A 19175-nucleotide genomic window follows, 5' to 3' on the forward strand; every position below is an offset into this window, starting at 1 on the left:
AGGAACATAGTGCTGCCAATAGCTTGATTTTAGACCGATGAGACCCAATTCAGATTTTGACCTCCAGAACTGCACCACAATAACTTTGCATTGCTTTAAACCACCAAAAGTTATTATCTAAATGTTTGTGTCTTCTCCCAAACCCCTGCCACCCAACTCATAATGCTGAAATCTTAATTCCCAATGTGATGGTATTAGGAGGTGGGGTCTTTGGGAGGTAACTGGTCATGAGGTCAGAACCCTCATGAATGAGATTGGTGTTCCCATAAAAGGGACCCCACTGAGCTCCTAATCCCCTGCCACCATGTGAGGGTACAGTAAAAAGGAGGCCCTTCGACTGGATACTAAATTTATATCTTGATACTGGGCTTTCCAGCCTTAAGAACTGTGGGAAATAAATTTATGTTGCTTACAAGTCATGCAGTCTGCAGTACTTTGTAATAGCAGCTGAAACAGACTAAGGTACCAAGTTTGTAGTCATTTGTTACAGCAGCAAAAGGAAGCTAGTATAATGATGGGATGATGATGATGATGATGATGGTGGTGGTGGTGGTGGTAGTGATGTGGGTGGTGGAGGTGATAGCGGTGAAGACCATGGTAATGTTGCTGGTGATAGTGATGGTGATAATGGCGGTGATGTTGGTGGTATGGTAGTGGTAGTAATGGCGGTGAGGATAATTATAATGTTGATCATGACGATGACAGTGGCAGAGATGGTAGAGATGGTAGGGATGATGGTGATACATTTTTTAGGAGTTCAGTCACTTCCTGGTATCTTCCTACAGTTGACAACATTCTCACCTTGATCCTCACCTAACCCTAGGTTTTGAAGCAGGCTTTCCTGAGAAGCTTAAAGAGAAGGGTGATATAGGGAGGGGTTGGGGGTGGGGATGTTGAGAAATGGCTCTCAAGTCACGGAGGGGATGGAGAGGCAGGGGAGGATCAGAGGCCAAGCTAACAGGGCTTGAGCTTGTCAGTGAGAGGCACTTTCACACTTTATTTATTTTCCTCTTTAAATCCCTTTCCACTGAGAGTTAGGAGCTGCTTTTCAGATGTTCTCTGTGTGGAGAAAACAGACAAACACTGTCTTCTGAGCTCCCCACTGCCTGAGATGGCCTGGACCCCAGGCCTAGGGGGTATGTTGGAATCCAGACTGTGACCAGCAGGTACATCTAGCAGCTAGAGACCCAGAGAGAGCAAAGTACACACACTGGGGTCTCCAAGTAGAATTGGAACCAAAACTCAGTTCCCTGGCTTCCCTTCCTGGCTTTTCCCAACACACCACAAACTCTTTGACCCCTGAGTCACCCAGAGACAGAGAGGAAGAGAGTCAAAGATCTAGCCCATCGTACAAAGAGAGAAAAAGACAAAAAGGAGACCAGGTCGCAGGGGCCTTGAGGCTTATGCTTGGCCACCTCACATGGGTGCCTTCAGCCTCCAGCCCTTCCAGCCAGCCCTGGGACTGGCCAAGCCCCACCTGCCCCACCCAGGGATCCCAGAGTGGGAACAACTATAGTTCCTGGAAGACAGACTCTGGGTCTCCAGGGCGGGGTCTTGGCAGGGAGGGCCCAAACATCTGCAGGGGCCCCCACCCCACCCCAGAGGGGTATCAGCCACCATCCCACGTGGGGGGAACAGACAAGCAGGGGCAGAGTGGCGCCAGGCCCGAGTCTGGTCACCACTGGGAGACCTGCTGGCACCTGTGGGCATAACTCCTTCCCCCTGCCTCTCCCTGCCCGGTGTCATTAACACCCTCCCTGGGGCTGGGGGCGGAGGGCAGAGAGAGAGAGCTGAGGCAGTGGAAAGAGTCTTTGCTTGGGCCCTTAACTGCTTGTGTGGCTTTGATAAATTGTTTCTCTGTGCCTCCAGCTTTTCATCTGAGAAACTGTCCATACAAAACAGAACCCATGAAGAGAATCCTGTGAAAAGGGCCTACCTGGTGCCAGGCACACAGTAGGTGCGCAGAAACGGGCAACTGTAGTTCTGTGTCCCCAGGGTTTACAGTGGAGCCCCCTAGCTCCCCAGCCTCATTGCTCTGCAGGAAACCTTGGCCACATCTCCAGACTTCTCCATGGGAGTGTTTGCCCAGCCATCCAGGCTGAGCCACCTCTCTGAGCTCTAAAAGCGGGGCCGTGTCTTGGCTCCAGGAGGTGCTCAGAACACAGCAGCTGCTGTTCTTGCTCTTGGCTCCGCCACTTTGGACCATGTCTCCTGTTGGCCAGCCCCTCAGAGCCTTGGTTTCCTCATCTGCAGAATGGGATGGCAATGAGGCTGATGTGAGGGGGAAAGAAGAGAAAGGGTATGATTCTCAGTGTGTAGGTTCCTCCCTGTCCCCACCCTCCACCCATCTTCACTGGAGACCGGCTCTGCTGGAGCCGCTGCCCACGGGGCCTGGACAGGGCCTGAAGGAGGGGGGAGGGGAGAGCAGGATGGGGTGGAGGGAGCAGGCAGAACAACGGCCAGGCCCGGTTTGTGGTTTGTGTCCTGAGAGAAGTGAGCTGAAGTTTTCTTGTCATCAGACTTTCCAGTCACCTGCCTGGGAACCTGAGGAAAGATCAGGGAGCCAAACACATATTGTTCCCTTTGTTCAAGGTGCCAAGTTGGGTGGGATGAATTGGCCATCTGTTCTCCCGGCTACGATCTGGCAAGCCGGAAACCTCTGCTTTCTGAGTTGCCACTTTCCATCCATTGCTAACAAAAGCTGAGCAGTGGGGAAGAGGTTGGAGGCTGCTCCCCGCCCCGCGGCTGGCTGACCTGCCAACGACCAGGACCCCTGCTCCAGGCCGATTGGAGTCTCTGGCCCTTAGACATCAAAGCCTGAGACACAGGAGCTGAAAAAACTCTTGTGACCTAGGCTGGACCAGTGAGCCTTGGTTTCCCCGTTTGTAAAACGAGGGTGCAGAGGCATACCTCTGCCTGGCCTTCTGGCTTGAACCTGTGGAAGGGAGTGTTGAATCAAGGGTGTTGCCTGAGGTCTGGGGCAGGGAAGGCCTTCAGATTTGAGGGTAGCCCTAGGGCAGGACAAGAGCTAGCTCTTCCTGGAGGTTGGCCATCAGAATTCCTGAGCCCTGTTGGCTGGGCCTGGTCACCCGCCCTGTGGTCCTCCTGTGTGCCCTCAGCGGGCTCAGAGTAGGGACTCTCAAGCCCAGGATTGACTTCCTTTGGCAGGAAAGGGATTCGAATCCTCAACTTGGTGACTTTGGTGGGGTGGAGGGTTGGGAGTAGGAGGATAGGGTTTATGAGACCCTGATATCATGGGCAGAGTCTTGTAGGGGGTGCATTTTCTCGGGGGCAGGAAACAGTCTTCATCTGGTTCTCAAGGGACTGTATGACCTTATAAAGGTCTAGAATGGGTCACCCTGGAAACAGGAGGTGGCTCTGTCCCTGTCCAGAGTGGCATCCCCAGACTACGGGTACAGAGAGAACAATTCAGCCCCTCACACTGCAAATGGGGGTGTCCCTGAGGAAGGAGTGAGTGACTCCATGTGTCTGAACAGATTTGGATGTTGGTGCCAGGGACAGAAGCCAGGGGTGGTCAGGACAAGACAAGTCGAGTGGGAGCTTGGCCACTGGGAGAGAAGCAGCTTTGGAGCACGATGTGGGGGTCTCTGACTCTCTGACAAGGAGGCCTCCTACAGACACAGGCTACACAGGAGCTGCAGAGAGCATGTCCTGCTACTGGAGCGTGAACTCAGTTAGGCTGTGTTGACAGCCCCCCCAGGGAGGCTTTGTGGCCTCCTGGTCTCCATGCAAGAGGCGCTGTTTCATCTTTCTACCCCGCTCCCCCAAAGAGCAAAGTAGTCCATGCCAAGGGACTATCTGCTGTGGGTTTATTTTATTTTATTTTAACTTCACATCTTCACGTCTAGGCCCCATTTCACAGATGAAGTCACTGAGGCTTAGAGAGGTGAAATAACCCAGCAAGACTACTCAGCCAGACCAAGCTGCTGCCCGGGCTGGTCAGATTCCTGACCCTGCCTTCTGTAGGCAAAGCAGCTGGATCTCCAGCCGACTCTCTCTGCCCTTCCCCCAAGCCCTGACCAGCACCCCTGCCAGCAACAGGGCCTGCATCTGCATCTCTGCTCTCCTCCCCCTCAGATGGGCCTGCTTGCGGCTGGCAGGTAACAAAACCCCAAAATGATTCCCAGCCCCAACTGTTCCCCATACACCCACCCCCTCCTCAGTGCGTCTGCTGTTCTCCATCCAAACTGATTACAGAGGCTGGGGGAGGGATGGGAGCAAGCCGCACTGAGAAGACTTGAAAGAAAATTTGAAACACACGTGTGTTGCCTCGGCTCTGGTAACCCTAAGCCCTCAGCCCGTGTGGCCCAGCAGGCTCCCCGTGCCCCTCCTCCTCCTCACCCCACCTGGGTCTGGGGCCGGTGAGGGGGTGCTGCTTTCTGTGCTCAGCCCTTGCCAGGGGAAGCTGGCTGGGTCTCCAGAATCTGAAAGGCTGGGGGCTGAGGAGGCCTCCATATCCAGAGTCCCTCTTTCTCAAAAGGGATGCTGAGGGCCACAGGGGAGCAGCACCCCACACCCCACAGATCATGGGCAGGGATGGAGGCCCGGGCTGATCTAAGAATCCTTCCCTTATACTGTCTGACTTTCTCTTTCTGTCTACCCAGCCTGAGGCCCTGGAGAACTTCTCTCTGCCCTTGCACCTGCTGCGGCTGTTTAACCCTTTCTCAGCTAGCTTGAGCTCAGCTACCCTAGGCCTTCTGGGGCTGGCATTTAGGGAAGAGAGGGATTGGCAATAGCTGGCTCTGGGGCTGGAGCTTAGGTTCAGAATCAAAGGTGAGGCCAAGTGACAGGCTGTGCTGCCTGCTGTTTATATGGAACATCCTTCCAGCAATCAGCTTACGGCCTCCAAACATGTGGCTTCAATCTCTCCCTTGAAATATTGGGTGGGGAGTTGGGGGGGGGCGTTGCCAACACCCACTGGATGCCTCTCTGTGCAGCCCAGCTGAGCACTTGCTGTGAACTAATAGCTTGAGGCCTGTGCCTCTTGCCAATGGCACTGAGCACTTGGTTTGCAAATTAGTTTCATATTTGGGAGGGTGTGGTCTGAAGGGCTAAAGGGCTGGAGCAGTAGACGGGGCAGAAGGGGAAGGCAGTGGACTTGAAAGGCAAGCCCAACTGGGTTCACATCCAAGCTCAGAAACTTGCCATCTGCTTGGTTTGCGCATCTGTAAAATGGTCATAAATGATGGTATAATCCAGTGTGAGGTTCCAGCACTGGCAGATTGCCCGGTATGTGGGCGCCCTCTGGCCCTTTGTCTTGTCTGCCCACCACCTCCCCAGGTGCTCACTGCTCCTTGTTCGCCTAACTTCGCCTAACTCCTGCCTGTGTCTGCTTTCTGGCTTAACATGGTGTGTTCCAGTAAGGGGGGACCAGATCTGGAGCAGAGCTTTTTCAGGGTGATGCCATGTGTTTCAGGGCAAGACCTCAGTTCTCCAAATGCAACAAGGCTGATGGTGGGACCCTAGTGGGGGGTGGCTGGATGAGATGCCTCAGGGACAACTTCCAGATCTAGTACTCTAGAAGGCTCCAGAAAGACAAAAGCCCAGGGCTTGTGGTCCCAGGTGGGATTGGGTAGGGTAGGTTAGGTGACAGGAGTCCTGTGGGGTGCATGACAGGCGGGCACCGCTTTCCTGGTGGATATGTTCCCTGTCACTCAGCCTCCTCCACAGCCACCTCCTGCTCACCTGCCCATCCCTCTCTCCTTGTGACAAATTCCCAGTGGCCCAACTTGCAGGCTTCTGAGGACACACTTCTTTGGTGACAGGGGCATAATGAGAAGCAACATTTACCCAACAGAGCTGCTTTAGAAATTCCAAGCGAAGTGTTAAAATGTAGTATGGTGGGGGCGGGCAGCCCAGGAGAACCACACGGTAACCTTCAAGAGGGGCTCCTGGAATCAATATTTTAACTCACTTCCCTATTACCTCTGGTGATGCACCCAGGTTTGCAGTCCCCTGGCTACTGGGAAGCAGAGACACAAGATTTCAGGTTTGCTGAGCACTTTTAACTTAATCATATCTGGCCCAGTTTGTGGAAACTTCAGGAACACATTTCTCTTTTCTGAGCCTCAACTTTCTCATCTGCTAAATGGAAAACAATTCCTATTTCATAAGGTTCTGGCGAAGATTAGATACTCTCTGGGTAAGTTTCCTAGAGCTGCTGAAACAGATATCCACACAGGGATGACTTACCACAATATAAGTGCATGCTGCCTCATTCTGAAGGCCAGAAGTCCACAGTCAAGGTGTCGGCAGGGCCATCCTCCATTCAAAGTCTTCAGGGAAGGAGGCTTCCTTTCCCATCTAGCTTCCCGTGGTTGCCAAAAAAATCCTTGCCATTCCTTGGCCTGTAAATACAGCACTCCAATTTCTACCTCTTTTGTATGGCTCTCTGCCCTCCGTGTGTGTCTGTGTCCAGATTTCCCTCTTCTTATAAGAATGCCAGCCATGGAATCAGGGCCCATCCTGATTAGTATGACCACATTTTAACTTGATTACATCTGCAAAGTTTCTATTTCCCAATCAAGTCACATTCACAGGTATCACGGTTAGGACTCCTTTGGGGGCACAATCCAACCCACCTTCCATAAAGTGGCTGACCATGCGCATGGAAGGTGCTCAAGGCCTAGGCATGGTGGGTGGGTAGTTGATACAGTGAGCGCGGGAGAGGCAGAGTGCTATATGCTCCTGGGGAGAAGCTCACCTGCTCTGTGCTCCCAGCCCTCTCCCCTTGGATGCTATCAGGATTATCTGAGCTAGTATCTGCAAAGTTCACATAGATGCTCGAGAAAGGACAGCCCCCTCCCCATAAAGAAACAATGGTTTGAGGGACCCTTGATGGTTAATTTCCATGGCAGTTTTCTCTTACCTCTGGAAGAAAGGAGGGAAGGGGCATTGATGGCCTGGGAGGGTACAATGCTCGGGTTGATGTTTTTCAAAAGCCTCAAAGCCACAGGGAGAGGGGGTGGTGAACCATTGACCTTGAGCTCCTGCATCCTCTCCTGCAGGTCTATGCTGCTGGCCAGGCGTTCAAGAGCCAGGCAAGGCCACAGGGCAGCTGGGATGGATCTGGCAGGATGTTTTGTATTGGAGTGATTGGAAGTGACGGGTCAGGCTAGGCGGGGAGCGGGCAGGGTGAAGGCGCCAGAAGGCAGTCCACAGGCTCAAGCTGCAATGCATTAGTCCAGGGTCTGCTGCGCTGGAAAGGGGGGAATTACCAGACGAGGGGGCACTTCCAGGGGGTGAGCATGGAAATGGGAACTCTAAGGGAAGATCCTGGAAGGCAGGCAGTAGGTTGATAGAGAGAACATAGGCCTTGGAGGGAGCTGAGCAGATCACCTGGACTAGTCAATTCTGCAGAATCTTTACAAACTCTAGGAGCAGATGTGTTCATTATCCCCACTTTACAGAACTAGAAACTGAGGCCCCAAGAGGGGTAGGACTACTCAAGGCCTCCTCACCCCCACTTTTCTCCTTTCATCTCCACTGTCACATTCCCCTAGATCTTTCCTTTTCTTCTTTGGTAGTCTGAAAAGTGACTCCCTAAATGTGTCTCCACATATTGTAATCCCCCAAATCTGTGAAGGTTGCCTTATATGGTTTTTCAGTTGTGATTAAATCAAACATCTACAGATGAGTTGATTATTCCAAATTATCTGGGAGAGCCTGGTATGATTGCAAATATCCTCAAGAGAGAAGGAGGCAGCAGGGTCCAATTCACATGGTGCTGGAAACAGAGATCAGAGCTTTGAAAATAATAGACTGGGCCACAAGCCACAGGCACCACTAGAAGCTGGACAAGTCAAGGAAGTGGATTCTTCCCTAGAGCCTGAATAATGAACCAGCCCTGCCAAACCTTTGGTTTTAGTCCCATAAGACTCACTGCAGACTTTTGAGTCCCATATCTCTAGGAGAATACATTTGTCTTGGTTTACCCACTAAGTTCATGATGATTTGTTATAGCAGCAAGACAAAACTAATACAGCATTTTTTTCCCTGCCCTGCTCTGTTCTCTTCAGTCTCCTCTTCTCTTCCTCCTATCCCTACCTCCTCCACCTTCCCTCTTCTGTTTTGCTTCCTCCTCTCTTCCAGCTCCATCTCTTTCTCCTCCTTTTTCTTTTCCATCTACTTGTCTGGCTCCTCTCCCTGCACCTCCCATTTCTCTCCTTGCTCAGCCCCCACCACAAAAGAATACCAGTCTTCGGCCTCTCTAATTTGTGTCCAATCCCAGCTTGCTTGCTGCCTATGAGACTCCCACCAAGTCAATCTGTCTGTCCAAATCTCACTGTACTCAGGCCTCCTTGGTGGTGCAGGCGGTTCTCAGCTGTGAACAGCTTCACAGCCTCTGCAGCATGGGTTGGATCCCAGTCTGCTGGGGAGATACCCACACGGCACAGCAGACCTCTCCTTTCTCGCCCGCTGCTCCCCTCATAAGTGTATTTCGGTCAGTCTGCCTGTTCTGTTCCCCACTCTGTTCCCCACTCTGGCTCTGGTGAATCCTCTCACCCTCCCACACATCTGGCCTGTACCCCGATTCTTGTATACATGAATAAATAAATCTTAAAAAAAAAAAAAACTCACTGTTCTCCGCTGTAGGGAATTCCACCTCCCTGGGTTGCTGTGTGGAATTAGAAGAAATAGCACTGGCAATGGAAATGGAAAGTGGTGGGTGCTCAGTAGAGGTGTTTCTTTGCACCAAATACATGTCAAGCGTTGTAGGTGCTGGAGAATGAGTGACGTGCAACACACATACATCCTTCTCACTCTGTAACCTAAGGCTCTGCCTGGGATGTGACCAGGGACAGAGGGATGGTGACCCTCCCCAAACATTGAGACCTGCAAGCAACTTCCCAGGCTCCCTGCCTACCTAAGCTGGGTAAAGCAGGGCGTAAGCAGTCAGGCAAAGCATGCCCACATAAATCTCTTCCTTCTTGGATCCCTGGTGGGGCCAGGAGAGTGTGATTGACAGTTTCCCAGGGGCGCTGGCTAAAGATACCCTTGCACCTGGGAAAACTTGCCAGTTGGTCTTGGAGCTATCAGGGCCCTCAGCCCTCAGGTGGGCAGGTTCACAGCAGCAATTGGCTCTAAAAAGAGAAGGAAACATAATTACCCTTTCTTCTCCACGTCCAAGGGAGACCTCCCTCATCGCCCCATCCTGGGAAATCAAGCCTTGTCTTCCTGTGGCTGTTATTCCCCAACAGCGTTGCAGTAAATTAGCCAACAGACGGCAAGTCTCCCGTGGGTTCATCAAAAGTTTGCCCATCTCTTTGACAAACTTCTTCAGGAAGAATATGCCTCAAGCTGCTCAAACTCGGAGCACAGTCTAAAGGCTGATTACAAAGGCAGTAATAATCATCATCTTTCTTTAATTCTCCTATTATGCACTGGCACTACTCAGAATGATTATCATATGTCATATAGCCCATATTTCTGGTGAGAAACCTAAGGCTCAGTAAGAGGACATGATCAACACAAGGGAACAAAGCTCATTGCACTGAAATGGAATTATTACCCTTGTTTCACTGCATATTCACACCTCGATGTCCTGCTGCGTGTAGGTTTTGTAGGAAATGATCTTGTGGAGCCATTTCTTGAGTGGGTCCATAAAATACAAATGTGTTATCTGCTTTTATGCCTCAGTGGGTTTGTCACTGTCCCATGTAACAAATTTTCCTAAGAACTGTGTGCCAGGGGAAATTTCTGATTCCCCTGAAAAAAGCAATGCTTTATCTTAGTGGACAATGGACAACTATCTAAGTATCTGTGTTTCTTTTTTGCTCTAGCTGCAAGGATGCTTAGAAACAAGCTTGTAGTTCCATTACAATCATTGTGGCTTTGCATACTTCATGTCCTGAATCCTTTCCCCACCTCCCATACCAGTGTCTTGTTGAAGCAGCCTTTTCTCTGCAAAGTTAACTTATGATTTTTCTATTACTTGTGTGTACTACTCTGCCACAACTACTTCCAGAATGAGAGGAGTAAAAACAAACAGTTATTCGTTAATTATTGCTGTTATCATTATTTATCTTCTACCTTCAGTGAGTTGGGTGTAACATGGAACTCAGTCTGAGTTTACCTGAGATTGTCTAAGCATTCAGAAGCAACACCTGTCAGTATTTATGGAGCGCCAACTATATGGCAAGCATTTTTCTAAATTCTGGTGAGTGGATAAAGTACAACACACCTACAATGTTCCTTCTCTCACAGAGACAATAAACAAATATAAAATAGTATTATTTTAATTGCTCATAAATGCAAAAAAAAAAGGACTGAGAGAGAATCTGAAATGGATGTGCTTAGGGGTTGCTGGAGTTTTGCCTGAGAAGGTGACGCTAAAAGTGAGACTGGAATAATAACAAGGAGTAGCTGCCAAAGATCTAAAGGCAGAGCACTCCACGCAGCAGGTGCAAAGGCCCTGAGGCCAGGGTGAGTCTAACAGATGTGTTAGACAGAACTTGCATAAGGAATGTAGATAAAAGTTCAGAGAAGGGGGTAGGGCCCATATCAGTGGGATTTGGAAGGCCATGGTGAAGAGTTATGTTTTTTCTAAATGTAATAGGGAAATGTTGAAAAGCTTGAAGCATGAGTTGTAAGCCATTTCACTTATCACTCACACAAAATGAGCCTTACTTCCACTACATGATAGGTTCATATTTGAGTAGTTCATATTTGAGAAGCGCTGTCTTCTTAGAGTAATAGCTCTTAGAATTATTCAACTTCCACATGTGCTTTGTGACACTGCCAAGATCACTCTGGATCAGGTTTTTCTGAATGTGCTTTTTAGTATTTCTTTAAAGTGAGGTGCCTAGAATACTATTGGAATATTGATTTTTTCCAAATAGTAAATCATCAGTACTGCCCACCAGAAATTGTGAACCTATCATTATGGCTGTAACTCTGGCATTTTTCTGAAAGAACCTTAATTTTATGCTTTTTGTCCTTTATTATTTACTTTCTTTAACTATCTTTAAGAGACAACTTTGTATGGGCCTCCCCAGTGGCTCAGTGGTTGAGCTCTGGATTGCGAAGCTGCCCGCGGCCTCTGCAGTGCCAGTTCGATCCCCAGCTGCTCCCCGGCCTCCAGAGGAGGGTCCCACGTGGCGCGCAGACCTCTCCTGCCACCCGCTGCTCCCCTCAGCAGTGTACTTCGGTCCTTCTGCCTGCTCTGCTCCCCGCTCTGGCTCTGGTGAGTTCTGTCACCGTCCAGAGCTTCTGACTGTACCCAGTGCTTGTATAAATAAATAAATAAATATCTAAAAAAAAAAAAAAGGACAACTTTGTAACAGGATGAATTCCATTGGTAATTCTTCATTAATAATAACAATTGTCATCATTTATTGTGCACTTATGGAATGCTGGCCACACGAGTAAAGCATTTTGCAAATATGGTTTTATGTAATTCTCACCATAACCCTCTTCATTTTTTAGATATAGAAGTTGAGGCTTTCCCCGGTGGCGCAGCGGTTGAGCGCTGGGTTACAAAGCTGCCCGCAGCCTCTGCAGCGCTGGTTCGATCCCCGGATGCTCCCCGGCCACCGGAGGAGGGTCCCACATGGCGCGCAGACCTCTCCTGCCGCCCACTGCTCCCCTCAGCAGTGTCTTCTGTTTGTCTGCCTGTTCTGCTCCCTGCTCTGGCTCTGGTGAATTCTCTCACCCTCCCGAGCTTCTGACTGTACCCAGTGCTTGTATAATGAATGAATGAATGAATAAATAAATAAATAAAATAAAAAACACAATCTTTAAAAAAAAAAAAAAGAAGTTGAGGCTTAAAGAATTGCCTTGAGCCTTCTTGTTGGCACAGGTATTAAAGACAGCGTTATCAAGCTACTGCCAGCCACTACAACACAAGTTTGATCCCCAACTGGCCAGGGAGCAACCCACATGGCACAGCAAACCTCTCCTGACTCACCTGCTGCTCCCCTCAGCAGTGTATTTCAGTGGATCTGCCTGTTATGTTCCCCACTCTCTCTGCTGAATCTGCTCACCACCCCACCTCTGGCTTACACCCCAGTTCTTGTATGCATAAATAAATAAATATTTTTAAAAAGTTAAGATTTGCCTTGATTAACATCATGTCAGGATATATAGTAGTGATATGAATCTATCTTTTCAAAAGATGTATTCAACCCTCTCACATGTCAGACACTGGGTTAGGATCTAGAGACCCAGAAGTGAATAAAAAAGACTTGGTCCCTGAGCTGTTAGAGTGTAATCTGAAATATGAATATATAAAATTGTGCTTTAAATGATATCTGGGTGGATGGATGGAGATAGATGATAGATGGATGATAGATGGATGATAGATAGATAGATAGATAGATAATGTGTGTGGGTTAGTAGATCTGTCCACTAGAGGGCCCAGGCATTATGACACCCCAGTAATAGTGAGCACATCTAATACCCAGATCTTGGTTTCTAAATATTATACTCCTCCCTATCAAAATTCCAATGGTATTTTTAAGGAAATAGAACAAAAAGTACAAAAAATGTATATGGACACACAAAAGACTCAAAAAATTAAAGCAGTCTTGAGAATAAATGTTACCCAAATCACTAGTGGATGCTAAAGTTAGTGGTAAAAGCTTGAAGTGAAATAATTTGCATTAAGTATCTCCCCTGAGTTACATATTAACTACAAAGAAAAAAATAGTGAGTTTGCAATGGAGAAATCTAGTAGAAACCAGTGAGCTAGATCAGTATCACCAGTGATGTGATATGTCAACATTGTGAACTCCATGATATGATGCACTAAAAAAATACAGACAAAAAAAAGTCCAAGCCCCCAAAATCATTCTGTGTATTCCTGCCAAAAATATAAAACCTAAACATGATCATGAGAAAATAGTAAAACAGCCCAAAAGTAACAATTAACACACAAAAAAAGTCATCAATATGTTTTGGAAGTGTAAAGGTTATGGTAGAAAAGAAAGATTGAGGATTTTTAGGGAACTAAAAAGAAATAATTAAATGCCACCTGGACAGTGACCCAGGATAGAAATTTGAAATTGATGGGGAAACTGATAATATAAGAACATGGTCTTTACTTAGTAGTTTTAAACTAATGTTATTTCCTAGTCTGACAATTGTACTATAGTTATGCATAATGTTAACACTGGAGGAAGCAGGATATATAGAATGTCTATATACAAATTTTGCAACTTTGTGGAAGTTTAGTGAGCTCAAAAGCAAAAACAAAAATAAATTTTAAAATAATATTATGCTTTTTGATCACATAAGAATTAAGTACAAAGCAATAATAGAAAGAGATCTGGAAAATCCCTAAATGTTATGAAATTAAGCAACACATTTTTAAATAGTCCACAAGTCAAAGAAGTAGTCACAGGGAGGGCAGAAAATATTTTGAACTAATTGAAAAGAAAAACACAACCCATCAAAATTTGTGGGATGCAACTAGAGCAGCAATTAGAGGGAAATTCGTATCATTAAGTATTATTAGAAAAGAGGAAATGTTCCAAATCAATAAATCTCACCTTGAAATTAAAAAACAAACAAATTAAGCCAAAAGTATATGGAAAGAAATAGTAAGAGAAAAAATAAAATAGAAACAAAAACAACAGAGAAAATCAATGAAACCAAAATGTGTTTCTTTGAAAAGATCAACAAAATTGATAAGCTTCTAGTCAACTAATCAGAAAGAAAAGGGAGGGAAGGGAAGAAACAAATCAAGGCTGAAAGTGGGGACATCACAAAAGATCACATAGACACTAAAAGGATAATAATGGAATATTGTGGAAACTTCTGACAATAAATTTGAACACTTTGATGAAATGGACAAATTTCTTGAAAGGTACAATCTACCAAAGCTCACTCAAGAAGAAAAATTTTAAAAGTGATTAGTACCTTTTGGAAGCATATCCTGAATATCCAATATCAATGAAAAGAAGTTAAGTTGATATTTTAAAAACTTCCCAGAATAAAACTCAGGCCTATGTGGCTTCAGTAGTGAATTCAACCAAACATTTAAGGAAGAAATATTAACAATTTTATACAAACTCTTAAAAAAAACAAGAGTGAGTAATATTTTCCAACTCTTTCTATGAAGTCAGTTTTACCCTGAAACCAAAGCCAGACAAAGACATGATAAAAAAAGAAAGCTACAGACCAATACAACTCATAAACATGGAAACACAAATTCATAACAAAACCAGCAAATTGAATCCAAGAAAGATAATATCATGATCATGTGGAGTTTATCCCAGGAATGAAAGTTTGTTTAATATTTGAAAAACATGTATTTCACCATGTAAACAGACTAAAAAGAAAATATGAAGGGTCTATCCATGAAAAAAAAATAATCAATAAGCTAGACCTTGTTAAAATTAAAAACTTCTGCTCTGTGAAAGACAATGTCAAGCAAATTAGAAGACAAGTCACAGATTGGGAGAAAATATTTGCAAGACACATCAGATAATGGATGGTCATCCAAAATACACAAAGAATTCTTAAAACTCAACAATAAGGAAACAAGCAACTCAAGTAAAAAATGGGTGAAAGACTGACAACTCACCATGAAAGATATACAAATAGCAAATAAGAATATAAAAAAGATGCTCCTCATCATATGTCATCAGGGAAATAAAAATTAACAACAATGACATACCACCACACACCTATTCAAATGGCCAAATCCAAAACACTGACTTGCAAGGATGTAGAGCAACAGAAAGTCTCATACATTGCTGGAGGAGATGCAGAATGGTACAACCACTTTGGAAGACAGTTGGCAGCAATTGTTCCCCTTAGTATTTACCCCAAGGAGTTGAAAATTCATTTTCACACAAAAACCTGCACATGGATGACTGAAGCAATTTTATCCATAATTGCCCAAACCTGGAAGCAACCAAGATGCCTTTCAGTAGGCAAATGGAGAAACTTTGGTACAGTCACAGAATGGAATATTATTCAGTACTAAGAAGAAATGAGTATCAAGTCATGGAAAAAAAACCCTAAGTGCATGCAATTTAGTGAAAGTAGCCAAAGTGAACCAACTGTATGATCCAACAATATGTCATTCTAGAAAAGGCAAAACTATTGAGAGAGTAAAATACAGTGGTTGCAAAGCATTGGAGAATGGGGCTAAGGAGGGATGAATATGTGGGATACAGAAGGTTTTTAGGACAATGAAAACAATCTGTCAGTACCATAATGAGCGATACATGTCATTACGCGTTATCTATTATACAAGTCCATAGTATGTACAACATCGAGTGAGCTGTAACACCAGCTATGGATGTTAGGTGATTATGATGAGTCAGTGTCAGTTCATCAATTATAACAAATGAACCACTTTGATAATAGATGTTGATAACAAGGAAGGCAATGCACATATTGGGGTAGGTATATTGGAAATTTCCATAACTCCCACTAAGTTTTGCTGTGAACCAAAGCTGTTCTCAAATATGGTCATCTCAGTAAATTCAGAAAAAGTATTTAACAAAATTCAACTCATTCATGAAAAGCTCCAGCAAACTAAGAATAGGAGAAAACTAGCTCAGTCTGATAAAGGGCATTTATAAAACACCTGAAGCTAAGTTCATATTCATTAGTGACCAACTAAATGTATCTTCCAGAAGGCCTGAAGCAAGGTAAGGCATCTGCTATCATTCCTTTTCTGAACATTATTCTGGAAATCTTAATTAGAAATATTAGGCATACAAAGGAAAGGATAGAGTAAAAGTGTCTTCATTTGTGTATATCGAGACCATCTATGCAGAAAATCCCAGTGGTATGATTTCATTATTTAGTAGGTATGGCATGGCAGGCTAGTGGGGAAAGAGAGGGCTATTCTATTTTAAAAGCTAAGAAACTGGTCACCCTTATGAAAGAAGTGAAATCAGATCCTTACCTCTACCACTAAAAATTCATTTTGCATAAAGGACTAAAAGTCAAAGCAAAACCTTAAAACTTTCTTTCAAAAAATGTAGATGAATATTTTCAAATAGGGCCTCCCTGATGGTGCAAGAGGTTAAGATGCAACCTATGAAGCTTCTGCAACCGCAGCTTCTGCAGCCTGAGTTCGATCCCCTGGCCAGCCAGGGAGCAACCCACATGGCGCAGCAGACCTCTCCTGACTCGCCCTGCTCCCCTCAGCAGTGTACTTCTGTCAATCTGCCTGTTCTGTTCTCCACTCTGTCTCTGGTGAATCCTCTCACCCCCCACACCTCTGGCCTGTACCACAGCTCTCGTATGCATAAATAAAAAATCTTAAAAAAAATTTTTCAAATAAAGTACAAAAAACCATAAGCCTAGGAGAAAATGCTAATAAATTTGACTATGTTAAAATGAAGTGCTTCTGTAAATGTTTTTAAAAGCTTTAAGGCCACAAATTAGAAGCTCTTGCATATATGTGAGAAATTACCAGTACATCAAAAACACAAAGAACTTTTGCAAATCAATAAGAAAACAAATCATTAGAAAAATGGACATAAGACAGGAAAAGGCATTTCAAAGAAGAGGAAATACATATGGCAATTAAAATACAGAGAGCTGTTCAATCTCATTAGTAAGAGAAGATGCAAATTAAAGTTACTGTTAAATTGGCAAAAATTTTAAAAATTGTCAATGCCAGATTTTGCAGATAGGTGGATCAACAGATATTGCTGTTGAAGTGTAAGAATCAGTACACTCTTTTTGGAAATGAATTTGGCTCTAACATTTTAAAACCTCATAATTCTATCCTAGATATAGACCCAACAGAAACCCAATAGAAGTAACCTAATTGCCCATCAACAGGAGATTGGATAAGTCAGTTGTGAATATACACAGATGATGATTTTACAATTGATAAAATTAATAAACTACAACTATGTACAGCAACATGGATGGATTTTTGATACATAGATTGCAAAGAGCAAGTGGAATTTCTGGGACATATTTTTAATAACACAAGAAAAGCTAAACAACATATTGTTAAGGCATACATATGTATCTGAAAAACTATAAATATGTATGTTTCGAAAGGAAGGAAATGACAAACACAAGATTCAGAATAGTGTTTCCATCTGAGGGGGTAAGAAGACAGGATGAGAGGAGCATATAGAGAGATAGAATTTCACGATAATGTTCTAGGACTTGGGTGATATGTTAGATTCATAATGTTCTTTACAGAATTAAAAATAAAGAATATAAAAGAGGACTATACATCCTCTAATAATGATATATACTGTGAACCAAGAAATCATGGTAAATTGAATTATATATCCCTGAGGTGTGAAAATAGAATAAAGTAAATGCTTATTTTAATTTCTGGCATTTAAAAATATTCAAATAATTTTTAATTGTTTCTATTTTCTGCCTGGCTGATTCTAATTGCTCAGCTTGGGTGTTGCCCACTCCAGGAAGCTTTCTCTGCCCCTCCAGGCTAGATCAGGCTCCCTGCTTTGGAAATGCCCAGATCTTGAATTGACTTGATTATAACACTTCCTGGCTGTGCATGAATGGGCTGTTAATGAATCTGTCACTCCACTGTCCCCCCCCCCACGACCCCGAGTATGCAATGTACATGACTGGGACCACAGTCATCTCTGCATACCTAACCCTTCTTTCTACCTGGTACCTAGCACATTTCTGTTGAAGGAGCAGAGGAAAGATTGTGGCCAGACCCTGGGAGTGGGGTAGCGGGTGCAGAGACTATGACAGAATCATAGAGTCTGATGGGGCAAACCAAAGACCACACAGAAGTATCTGCTAGCCAGGGTGCAGGAAATAAGGGGGTACACTATAGGGAGTTGAAAAGCAGGAAAAAAAAACTGACTACTTTTATTGATCTGCTTAACTGTGCTGGCAGGGATTATAAGCATCATTGCTAGAACACTGTTCCTACTTCCCCAATTAAAAAATTTGCTAGTCTTAGATCTAAAAAACTGTTGCAGTTATTGTTGAGTTTTAACAGTAAGTTAACAGAAGTAACAGCACATACCAGCACATCTTTACTAGTTCTCCTGTAACATTGTATTCTTTGCAGCTCTTGGTTGGAGAATTTCCCTGATCTATCTACACGTGTTCAGTTTGAGATTAGGTTCTTAACATCCTGGAATTATTCAAACTCATTTTGGGCACAGCCCGTGTTTCCATCCCTCCTGGTAGTACATATTGCTACATTTACATCATGATAGCAGAGTGATTGTAAAGATAAAAAATAGACTCCGCATTGCTCCAATTCTGTCATTCTATGTGACCACTTAGAGTTTGAAGTTAGAATATAAAACCAAGTGCAAATGACAAGATGTTAAGTGTTTATCTTTATGTGTAAGTTTTAGCTTATACATGAAATTGCTTACTGAATTTGAGTACTATCTTTAAAAGTAAAATGTATTTTTTTGGTTAATGATTGCAACTGAGAAATAAAACAAAAAAAATAATGATTACTGATTATTATAAAATGATTACTGACAATAAGATGGAAATGCAGAGGAGGGGGTATTATGAAATGGTTCCTGACAGGTGTTCCTGGCTGGGGCCTGCAGACCAGAGACCAGGACTCCATGAGGGAGTGGAAGAGTGATCAGCAGGGTCCTCAGAGGGTGGCAGACCCAATGAATCCTATGGAGTGCCTTCCCTTACCCTGCTCCCTCTCTTCACCCCCCAAATAGGTCTAGCTCCTTTTACCTTTAAAGCCAGCAATGCTCAGCTCCGCATCCATGTGTCCTTCCAAGCCCTGAACAAGATGGTTTCCATGGGGAGAACACAGCACCTACACCGTGCTGGCTCCTGCATAAAGACAGGGAAACAGATAATGGGGCACCATGGACCTGTGACAACAGGGTGGAGGCCCCAAAGCTAGTCAACCAAGGTGAGGTGCCCCCCAGAGCCTGGGTAACAATGGGGTCTACCATCATGGCAGCGATGGGGGGCCATTCAAGATGACACCCCCGCAAGTGTGGCATTATGACTAAGGAAGCGTGCCTGGGGTATGGAATTCTGCCTCTATCTCCTGCTGGAGCGTGATCTTGAGTAATCAGCCTATTGAGCTGAGTCTTTCATCTGAAAAATAGGGATAGTAATGATTCCTATGATAAAGTGTTGTTGAGAAGACTAAAAGGGCTTAGCCCAGGGTTGGCAGGATGAAAACTGGCAGTAAGTAGTAGCTATAAATAGCATTTTCCAAAAACACCAAAATAGAGGCCCAGAGAGGA

At 44.8% G+C, this 19175-nt stretch overlaps 1 long non-coding RNA gene across 2 annotated transcripts; it reads right to left on the minus strand.

Annotated features, from left to right (window-relative positions):
* Nucleotides 1-982: 982 nt before the first annotated feature.
* Nucleotides 983-18827, minus strand: LOC119236425 (uncharacterized). Of its 2 annotated transcripts, none has more exons than XR_008550369.1 (6): nucleotides 18649-18827; nucleotides 8888-9104; nucleotides 8602-8663; nucleotides 6214-6368; nucleotides 1937-2247; nucleotides 983-1059 (listed from the first exon to the last, which is right to left on the minus strand). It is a non-coding gene; the product is annotated as an uncharacterized LOC119236425 (long non-coding RNA). The 2 variants fall into 2 exon arrangements; XR_005123057.2 differs by having other exon boundaries at nucleotides 1937-2271.
* Nucleotides 18828-19175: the final 348 nt, after the last annotated feature.

This window comes from Talpa occidentalis, unplaced genomic scaffold (assembly GCF_014898055.3).
Source record: "Talpa occidentalis isolate TD23 unplaced genomic scaffold, MPIMG_talOcc4v2.1 talOcc4.9, whole genome shotgun sequence".
NCBI lineage: Eukaryota > Metazoa > Chordata > Mammalia > Eulipotyphla > Talpidae > Talpa > Talpa occidentalis.